Genomic DNA, 11529 nt, shown 5'->3' on the forward strand with positions numbered 1-11529 from the left:
CAGCAGTGTGCCCACCTGTACAGGGACCCCAGGCTACACCTCACACACAAGACAATCAGGGACCTGGGGTCAGTGGCAGTGGGCATACGGTCAGAGGACAGAGGCACCGGCCACCAGGGACACTGGGAGGACAGGAGCAGGGAACCAACTCTCCAGGAGGCACTCTCAGAGATTCTGGGAGCCTACCAACATTCCCAGGACATGATGGGCCAGATCCTAGACAATGTGCAGGAGAACAGGACCAACAGGACACAGCACCCCTCCCCTGCAGAAGGTGAACCACCCTGTAAGCGTTCCCTGCAACCCAGACAGAAGCCAGAGACACTTGCCAAGACCACCGCCAGGAAATGAGACTCTCCTGATTGTCCACCTTGTGTCCCACTCAGTCACCTTGTCCACCTTGAACTGCCATTGCTCTCCTTCCTATGTCCCCTTGGACAATGCACCTGTGCTACGAACAAACTGGAACAATACCCTGGACTTTCCCCCATTACCTCCCCATCCCATTGCACTTTGTCCTCCATATATTAGCACTACAATAAACACCCTTGGATAAAAAGTGACTTCGAGTGTGTCATGTATTTCAAGTATTTACTGATTGAAACAGCTACAACTGTTGCAAAAGAACTGTACATAGAATGAACATAGAACGAATGATCTGTAGCTGGCTGTTGTGACCACACCAGGAGTATTTGTCAAATCACCAACATCTGCAAAATGAATATCCAGAGGTAACAGTAAGTGGGCAAAGAAGTGGGAAATACCAGCATGCCAATGCCACACAGAATACAACCAAAGTAATTGAAATGTAAAGTTGCACTGACTCACCTGTGTGTCATTGGAAGTACTGACGGATCAAAGATGTTCTGTTGTTTACATCCTCATCCTTTGCCTCCTCATCCTCACTGTCCACAGGGTCCACTGCTGCCACAGGGGCATCTCTGGTCTCCTCCTTCTGCAGAAAAGGTACATGTTGTCTGAGGGACAGGTTGTGCAACATGCAGCATGCCACTACTATCTGGCACACCTTCAGGGGTGAGTAGCACAGGGATCCACCTGTCAGATGGAGGCACCAGAACCTGGCCTTCAGGAGGCCAAATGTCCTTTCAATGATCCTTCTGGTTCACCCATGTGCCTCATTATAACGTTATTCTGCCCTTGCCCTGAAATTTCTCATAGGGGTCAGCAGCCATGATAGGTTTGGGTAACCAGAGTCACCTGCAATTGTTGAGGGACAACATTTAGCCACACACTATCTGATACAGTCAACACCATAGTGTAGGAAAGTACCATCTTGCCTGGCATGTTACCCCCATATTTCACTGTATATATGTTGTTTTAGTTGTATGTGTCACTGGGACCCTGCCAACCAGGGCCCCAGTGCTCATAAGTGTGCCCTGTATGTGTTACCTGCGTTATGACTAACTGTCTCACTGAGGCTCTGCTATTCAGAACCTCAGTGGTTATGCTCTCTCATTTCTTTCCAAATTGTCACTAACAGGCTAGTGACCAATTTCACCAATTTACATTGGCATAATGGAACACACTTATAATTCCCTAGTATATGGTACTGAGGTACCCATGGTATTGGGGTTCCAGGAGATCCCTATGGGCTGCAGCATTTCTTGTGCCACCCATAGGGAGATCTGACAATTCTTACACAGGCCTGCCAGTGCAGCCTGAGTGAAATAACGTCCACGTTATTTCACAGCCATTTACCACTGCACTTAAGTAACTTATAAGTCACCTATATGTCTAACCTTTACCTGGTAAAGGTTGGGTGCTAAGTTACTTAATGTGTGGGCACCCTGGCACTCTCCTAGGTGCTCCCACATTGTTCAGGGCAAATTCCCAGGACTTTGTGAGTGCGGGGACACCATTACACGCGTGCACTATACAAATGTCACAACATATGTATAGCGTCACAATGATAACTCCGAGCATGGCCATGTAACATGTCTAGGATCATGGAATTGTCACCCCAATGCCATTCTGGCATTGGGGAGACAATTCCATGATCCCCCCGAGTCTCTAGCTCAGACCCGGGTACTGCCAAACTACCTTTCCCGGGGTTTCACTGCAGCTGCTGCCAACCCCCCAGACAGGTTTCTGCCCTCCTGGGGTCCAGCCAGGCTTGGCCCAGGAAGGCAGAACAAAGGACTTCCTCAGAGAGAGGGTGTTACACCCTCTCCCTTTGGAAAAAGGTGTCAGGGCTGGGGAGGAGTAGCCTCCCCCAGCCTCTGGAAATGCTTTGATGGGCACAGATGGTGCCCATCTCTGCATAAGCCAGTCTGCACCGGTTCAGGGATCCCTCAGCCCTGCTCTGGCGCGCAACTGGACAAAGGAAAGGGGAGTGACCACTCCCCTGACCTGCACCTCCCCTGGGAGGTGCCCAGAGCTCCTCCAGTGTGCTCCAGACCTCTGCCATCTTGGAAACAGAGGTGCTGCTGGCACACTGGACTGCTCTGAGTGGCCAGTGCCAGCAGGTGACATCAGAGACTCCTTCTGATAGGCTCCTTCAGGTGTTGCTAGCCTATCCTCTCTCCTAGGTAGCCAAACCTCCTTTTCTGGCTATTTAGGGTCTCTGCTTTGGGGAATTCCTTAGATAACGAATGCAAGAGCTCATCAGAGTTCCTCTGCATCTCTCTCTTCACCTTCTGCCAAGGAATCGACTGCTGACCGCACAGGAAGCCTGCAAAACTGCAACAAAGTAGCAAAGACGACTACTGCGACCTTGTAACGCTGATCCTGCCGCCTTCTCAACTGTTTTCCTGGTGGTGCATGCTGTGGGGGTAGTCTACCTCCTCTCTGCACTAGAAGCTCCGAAGAATTCTCCCGTGGGTCGACGGAATCTTCCCCCTGCAACCGCAGGCACCAAAGAACTGCATCACCGGTCCTCTGGGTCTCCTCTCAGCACATCGAGCGAGGTCCCTTGAACTCAGCAACTCTGTCCAAGTGACTCCCACAGTCCAGTGAATCTTCAGTCCAAGTTTGGTGGAGGTAAGTCCTTGCCTCCCCACGCTAGACTGCATTGCTGGGAACCGCGTGTTTTGCAGCTACTCCGGCTCCTGTGCACTCTTCCAGGATTTCCTTTGTGCACAGCCAAGCCGGGGTCCCCCGCACTCTAACCTGCATTGCACGACCTCCTGAGTTGTCCTCTGGTTTCGTGGGACCCTCTTGTGCAACTTCGGGTGAGCTCTGGTTCACTCCACTTCGTAGTGCCTGTTCCAGCACTTCTGCGGGTGGTGCTTGCTTCTGAGTGGGCTCTTTGTCTTGCTGGACGCCCCCTCTGTCTCCTCACACAATTGGTGACATCCTGGTCCCTTCTGAGCTACAGCAGCATCCAAAAACCCTAACCACAACCTTTGCAGCTAGCAAGGCTTGTTGGCAGTCTTTCTGCACGAAAACACGTCTGCAGGACTCTTCACGACGTGGGACATCTATCCTCCAAAGGGGAAGTTTCTAGCCCTTGTCGTTCTTGCAGAATCCACAGCTTCTACCATCCGGTGGCAGCTTCTTTGCACCCACAGCTGGCATTTCCTGGGCATCTCCCCACTCCCGACTTGATCGTGACTTTTGGACTTGGTCCCCTTGTTCCACGGGTACCCTCGTCTGGAAATCCATCATTGTTGCATTGCTGGTGTTGGTCTTTCCTGCAGAATTCCCCTATCACGACTTCTGTGCTCTTTGGGGAACTTAAGTGCACTTTGCACCCACTTTTCAGGGTCTTGGGGTGGGCTATTTTTCTAACCCTCACTGTTTTCTTACAGTCCCAGCGACCCTCTACAAGGTCACATAGGTTTGGGGTCCATTCGTCGTTCGCATTCCACTTCTAGAGTATATGGTTTGTGTTGCCCCTATCCCTATGTGCCCCCATTGCATTCTATTGTTACTATACATTGTTTGCACTGTTTTCTATTGCTATTACTGCATATTTTGGTATTGTGTACATATATCTTGTGTATATTTGCTATCCTCATACTGAGGGTACTCACTGAGATACTTTGGCATATTGTCATAAAAATAAAGTACCTTTATTTTTAGTATATCTGTGTATTGTGTTTTCTTATGATATTGTGCATATGACACTAGTGGTACTGTAGGAGGTTCACTCGTCTCCTACTTCAGCCTAAGCTGCTCTGCTAAGCTACCTTTTCTATCACCCTAAGCTGCTAGACACCCCTCTACACTAATAAGGGATACCTGGGCCTGGTGCAGAGTGTAAGTACCCCTTGGTACTCACTACAAGCCAGTCCAGCCTCCTACATTAGTTGTGCAGTGGTGGGATAAGTACTTGCAACTACTTACCACTTTTTCATTTTGTACTTTTCATAAGAGAAAAATATACAAAACAAGTTCAGTGTATGTACACTTAACCAAAAAGTTTTGCTTTTCTTCTCTCACTTCTTTGCTAAGTGCTGAAAAGTACCTCTAAACTTTCAAAAAGTTCTTAAAAAGTTTTAAAAGTTTTTTTTTCTGTTCTTTAAAAAGTTCTAAAAACTTTTTCTTTCTTTTTCTGTCCCTTAAACACTTTCTAAAATGTCTGGCACAGATCAAACTGTTGATCTGTCCAAACTGGCTTATGATCACCTTAGCTGGTAAGGAGCAAGGAGTCTCTGCGTTGAAAGAGGTTTAGGGGTAGGGAAGAATCCCTCTAGAGAATTATTGGTTAATATGTTCATTGAACAAGATAAGACCTTAGTTGGCACTTCTGTTGAGAAATTAGCTGATGGTTCCCAATCTGACCCTGGGGCACCCCTAGCAAAAGATTTAGAAGGGAACCTTCCCAACCTGCCCATTAGCAGGCCACCTAGCAATGCTGGTACTAATGTGAGTTCTCATCACAGTAGGAGTGTTACTTCTGTTAGCCAGGTTGTTAGAGTGCCATCTGTTAGGGCCAGGTCTCCCTCTTTTCATTCTCACCATACTTCTGTGTCAAGGCATGCCCCACCCACCCACCCTGATGACAGAGTGTTAGAAAGGGAGCTAAATAGATTGAGAGTGGAAGAATCCAGGCTGAAGCTCAAGAAGCAACAGCTGGATTTAGATAGGCAGTCGTTTGATTTAGAAAAAGAAAGACAGAGGTTGGGTTTAGGACCCCATGGTGGCAGCAGCAGTATTCCAAATAGTCATCCTGCAAAAGAGCATGATTCTAGGAATCTGCATAAGATAGTTCCCCCTTACAAGGAGGGGGATGACATTAACAAGTGGTTTGCTGCATTTGAGAGGGCCTGTGTTGTACAGGAAGTCCCTCAAATGCAGTGGGCTGCTATCCTATGGCTATCTTTCAGTGGAAAGGGTAGGGATAGGCTCCTTACTGTTAAAGAAAGTGATGCCAATAATTTTACAGTTCTTAAGAATGCACTCCTTGATGGTTATGGCTTAACCACTGAACAGTACAGGATGAAGTTCAGAGAAACCAAAAAGGAGTCTTCACAAGACTGGGTAGACTTTGTTGACCATTCAGTGAAGGCCTTGGAGGGGTGGTTACATGGCAGTAAAGTTTCTGACTATGAAAGCCTGTATAACTTAATCCTGAGAGAGCATATTCTTAATAATTGTGTGTCTGATTTGTTACACCATTACCTGGTAGACTCTGATCTGACCTCTCCCCAAGAATTGGTAAAGAAGGCAGACAAATGGGTCAGAACAAGGGTGAACAGAAAAGTTCATACAGGGGGTGACAAGGATGGCAAGAAGAAGGATGGTAAGTCTTCTGACAAGGGTGGGGACAAATCTAAAAATGAGTCTTCATCAGGCCCACAAAAACACTCTGGTGGGCCCAAATCCTCTTCTAATCAAAACAAAGAAAAAAACCATGGTGCTATTTATGTAAAATAAAAGGCCATTGGACAACTGATCCCAGTTGCCCAAAGAAAAGCACCAAGCCTCCTCCCACTACAACCCCTGCTGCTACACCTACTGCCCCTAGTAATAGCAGTGGTGGTGGGAGCAAACCTACTAATAGCCAATCCAAGGGAGTAGCTGGGCTCACTTTTGGTAATTTAGTTGGGGTTGGTCTTGTTAGGGAGACCACAGAGGCTGTGTTAGTCTCTGAGGGGGCCATTGATTTGGCCACCTTGGTTGCTTTGTCCCCTTAATATGGATAAGTACAAGCAACTACCCCTAATAAATGGTGTTGAGGTTCAGGCCTACAGGAACACAGGTGCCAGTGTTACAATGGTAATAGAGAAACTGGTCCACCCTGAACAACACCTACTTGGTCACCAGTACCAAGTAACCGATGCTCATAACAACACTCTTAGCCACCCCATGGCTGTTGTGAATCTCAACTGGGGGGGGGGGGTTTACCGGCCCAAAGAAAGTTGTGGTTGCCTCAGATTTACCTGTAGACTGTCTACTTGGGAACGATTTAGAAACATCAGCTTGGGCAGAAGTGGAGTTGGAGGCTCATGCAGCAATGCTGGGCATTCCAGGGCATATTTTTGCTTTAACCAGGGCTCAGGCCAAAAAGCAAAAAGGACAGGGTGACTTGGATCCTGGAAGAATGGACCAAGTGCTCCCTAAAGCTAGGGTTAGTAAAGGTAAAACACTACCTACTATCCCTCCCTCTACAGTGGATTCAACTTCTGAGGAAGAAGAATTTCCACCCTGTGCAGAACCTATACCAGAGGAGCTGGAAGCAGACACTGCTGAGCTTTTGGGTGAAGGGGGGCCTGCCAAGGAGGAGCTGAGTGTGGCACAGCATACCTGTCCCACACTAGAGGGTCTAAGGCAGCAAGCGGTCAAACAAGCAAATGGGGATGTCAGTGACTCTCAAAGAGTTTACTGGGAGGACAACCTTTTGTACACTGAAGCAAGGGATCCAAAACCTGGAGCTGCCAGGAGATTGGTGATTCCTCAGGAGTACAGAAAGTTCCTCCTAACTCTAGCCCACGACATTCCCCTAGCTGGACATTTGGGGCAAATGAAAACTTGGGACAGTCTTGTCCCCTTGTTTCATTGGCCTAGAATGTCAGAGGACACAAAGGAATTTTGTAAGTCCTGTGAAACCTGTCAAGCCAGTGGCAAAACAGGTGGAACTCCAAAGGCACCCCTTATTCCACTACCTGTGGTTGGGGTTCCCTTTGAAAGGGTAGGGGTTGACATAGTTGGCCCCCTTGACCCTCCTACTGCTTCAGGCAATAGGTTTATCTTGGTGGTAGTGGACCATGCCACCAGATATCATGAAGCAATTCCTCTAAGTACCACTACAGCTCCTGCAGTGGCAAAGGCCCTCCTGGGAATCTTTTCCAGGGTGGGCTTCCCAAAAGAGGTGGTATCAGACAGGGGAAGCAATTTCATGTCTGCTTACTTAAAGGCCATGTGGAAGGAATGTGGTGTGACATACAAGTTCACCACACCTTATCATCCACAAACAAATGGACTGGTTGAGAGGTTTAATAAAACTCTCAAAGAATGATAATGGGACTCCCTGACAAACTCCGCAGGAGATGGGATGTCCTGTTACCTTGCCTCCTTTTTGCTTACAGAGAGGTACCCCAAAAAGGAGTGGGCTTCAGCACCTTTGAACTCCTATTTGGACACCCTGTGAGAGGTCCTCTAACACTTAAAAAGGAGGGTTGGGAACAACCTTTAAAAGCTCCTAAGCAAGACATAGTGGACTATGTACTTGGCTTAGGATCTAGAATGGCTGAGTACATGAAAAAGGCCAGTAAAAACCTTCAGGCCAGCCAAGAGCTCCAAAAGCAATGGCATGACCAGAAGGCTGTTTTGGATCAGTACCAACCAGGGCAGAAAGTGTGGGTCTTGGAGCCTGTGGCCCAAGAGCACTCCAAGACAAATGGAGTGGACCCCACATCATTGTTGAGAAAAAGGGTGAAGTCACCTACCTAGTTGACTTAGGCACTGCCAGGAGTCCCCTTAGGGTGCTCCATGTCAATCACCTGAAACCCTACTATGACAGGGCTGATCTCACCCTGCTCATGGCAACAGATGAGGGACAGGAAGAAGAGAGTGACCCTCTCCCTGATCTCTTCTCTTCCACAGAACAAGATGCTCTAGTGGAAGGTGTAGTACTGGCAGATTGTCTTACTGCTGAGCAGAAAGACCACTTCATAAATTTCCTGGGTCAGTTTTCTGAACTCTTCTCTTCTGTGCCAGACACCACTTCTTGGTGTGAGCACACTATAGATACTGGAGACAGCTTGCCTGTCAAAAGTACGATCTTTAGGCAGCCTGACCATGTCAGAGACTGCATAAAACAAGAGGTGCATAAAATGCTTGAACTAGGAGTGGTTGAGCACTCTGAAAGTCCATGGGCCTCTCCTGTGGTACTTGAACCAAAACCTCATTCCAAAGATGGTAAAAGGGAAATGAGATTTTGTGTTGACTACAGAGGTCTCAACCAGGTAACCAAAACTGATGCTCACCCTATACCCAGGGCAGATGAGCTAATAGATACACTATGCTCTCTCATTTCTTTCCAAATTGTCACTAACAGGCTAGTGACCAATTTCACCAATTTACATTGGCATAATGGAACACACTTATAATTCCCTAGTATATGGTACTGAGGTACCCAGGGTATTGGGGTTCCAGGAGATCCCTATGGGCTGCAGCATTTCTTGTGCCACCCATAGGGAGATCTGACAATTCTTACACAGGCCTGCCAGTGCAGCCTGAGTGAAATAACGTCCACGTTATTTCACAGCCATTTACCACTGCACTTAAGTAACTTATAAGTCACCTATATGTCTAACCTTTACCTGGTAAAGGTTGGGTGCTAAGTTACTTAGTGTGTGGGCACCCTGGTACTAGCCAAGGTGCTCCCACATTGTTCAGGGCAAATTCCCAGGACTTTGTGAGCACGGGGACACCATTACACGCGTGCACTATACATATGTCACGACATATGTATAACGTCACAATGGTAACTCCGAACATGGCCATGTAACATGTCTAGGATCATGGAATTGTCACCCCAATGCCATTCTGGCATTGGGGAGACAATTCCATGATCCCCCGAGTCTCTAGCTCAGACCCGGGTACTGCCAAACTACCTTTCCCGGGGTTTCACTGCAGCTGCTGCTGCTGCCAACCCCCCAGACAGGTTTCTGCCCTCCTGGGGTCCAGCCAGGCTTGGCCCAGGAAGGCAGAACAAAGGACTTCCTCAGAGAGAGGGTGTTGCACCCTCTCCCTTTGGAAAAAGGTGTCAGGGCTGGGGAGGAGTAGCCTCCCCCAGCCTCTGGAAATGCTTTGATGGGCACAGATGGTGCCCATCTCTGCATAAGCCAGTCTGCACCGGTTCAGGGATCCCTCAGCCCTGCTCTGGCACGAAACTGGACAAAGGAAAGGGGAGTGACCACTCCCCTGACCTGCACCTCCCCTGGGAGTTGCCCAGAGCTCCTCCAGTGTGCTCCAGACATCTGCCATCTTGGAAACAGAGGTGCTGCTGGCACAGTGGACAACTCTGAGTGGCCTTTGCCAGCAGGTGACGTCAGAGACTCCTTCTGATAGGCTCCTTCAGGTGTTGCTAGCCTATCCTCTCTCCTAGGTAGCCAAACCTCCTTTTCTGGCTATTTAGGGTCTCTTCTTTGGGGAATTCCTTAGATAACGAATGCAAGAGCTCATCAGAGTTCCTCTGCATCTCTCTCTTCACCTTCTGCCAAGCAATCGACTGCTGACCGCGCTGGAAGCATGCAAAACTGCAACAAAGTAGCAAAGACGACCACTGCGACCTTGTAACGCTGATCCTGCCGCCTTCTCGACTGTTTTCCTGGTGGTGCATGCTGTGGGGGTAGTCTGCCTCCTCTCTGCACTAGACAGTCCGATGAAATCTCCTGTGGGTCGACTGAATCTTTCCCTGCAACCGCAGGCACCAAAGAACTGCATCACCGGTCCTCTGGGTCTCCTCTCAGCATGACGAGCGAGGTCCCTTGAACTCAGCAACTCTGTCCAAGTGACTCCCACAGTCCAGTGACTCTTCAGTCCAAGTTTGGTGGAGGTAAGTCCTTGCCTCCCCACGCTAGACTGCATTGCTGGGAACCGCGTGTTTTGCAGCTACTCCGGCTCCTGTGCACTCTTCCAGGATTTCCTTTGTGCACAGCCAAGCCTGGGTCCCTGGCACTCTAACCTGCATTGCACGACCTCCTTAGTTGTCCTCCGGCTTCGTGGGACCCTCTTGTGCAACTTCGGGTGAGCTCCGGTTCACTCCACTTCATAGTGCCTGTTCTGGCACTTCTGTGGGTGCTGCTTGCTTCTGAGTGGGCTCTTTGTCTTGCTGGATGCTCCCTCTGTCTCCTCACACAATTGATGATATTCTGGTCCCTCCTGGGCCACAGCAGCATCCAAAAACCCTATCCGCAACCTTTGCAGCTAGCACGGCTTGTTGGCTGTCTTTCTGCACGAAAACACCTCTGCACAACTCTTCATGACGTGGGACATCCATCCTCCAAAGGGAAAGTTTCTAGCCCTTGTTGTTCTTGCAGAATCCACAGCTTCTACCATCCAGTGGCAGCTTCTTTGCACCCACAGCTGGCATTTCCTAGCCATCTGCCCACTCCCGACTTGATCGTGACTTTTGGACTTGGTCCCCTTGTTCCACAGGTACCCTCGTCTGGAAATCCATCGTTGTTGCATTGCTGGTGTTGGTCTTTCCTGCAGGATTCCCCTATCACAACTTCTGTGCTCTTTGGGGAACTTAGGTGCACTTTGCACCCACTTTTCAGGGTCTTGGGGTGGGCTATTTTTCTAACCCTCACTGTTTTCTTACAGTCCCAGCGACCGTCTACAAGGTCACATAGGTTTGGGGTCCATTTGTGGTTCGCATTCCACTTCTAGAGTATATGGTTTGTGTTGCCCCTATCCCTATGTGCCCCCATTGCATTCTATTGTGACTATACATAGTTTGCACTGTTTTCTATTGCTATTACTGCATATTTTGGTATTGTGTACATATATCTTGTGTATATTTGCTATCCTCATACTGAGGGTACTCACTGAGATACTTTGGCATATTGTCATAAAAATAAAGTACCTTTATTTTTAGTATATCTGTGTATTGTGTTTTCTTATGATATTGTGCATATGACACTAGTGGTACTGTAGGAGCTTCACTCGTCTCCTAGTTCAGCCTAAGCTGCTCTGCTAAGCTACCTTTTCTATCAGCCTAAGCTGCTAGACACCCCTCTACACTAATAAGGGATACCTGGGCCTGGTGCAAGGTGAAAGTACCCCTTGGTACTCACTACAAGCCAGTCCAGCCTCCTAAACATAGGCATACAACAACATATACTGGGTGGGAACCAGGGCTCACCTATTATCCACACCATGTGCCTCTGTAGTTGGGCCATCAAATTTGGAATGCTGCTATTCCTGAGGGCAAAGGCATCATGCACCAACCCAGGATACTTAGCATTGACGTGGGAGATGTACTGGTCTGCGAAGCACACCAACTGCACATTCATGGAGTGGAAACTCTTATGGTTCCTGAACACCTGTTCATTCTGGTGGGGAGGGACAAATGCAATATGTGTTCCGTCAATCGCACCAATTATATTGGGGATA

The sequence above is a fragment of the Pleurodeles waltl genome, chromosome 2_1 (genome assembly GCF_031143425.1).
Source record: "Pleurodeles waltl isolate 20211129_DDA chromosome 2_1, aPleWal1.hap1.20221129, whole genome shotgun sequence".
In the NCBI taxonomy this organism is placed as follows: domain Eukaryota; kingdom Metazoa; phylum Chordata; class Amphibia; order Caudata; family Salamandridae; genus Pleurodeles; species Pleurodeles waltl.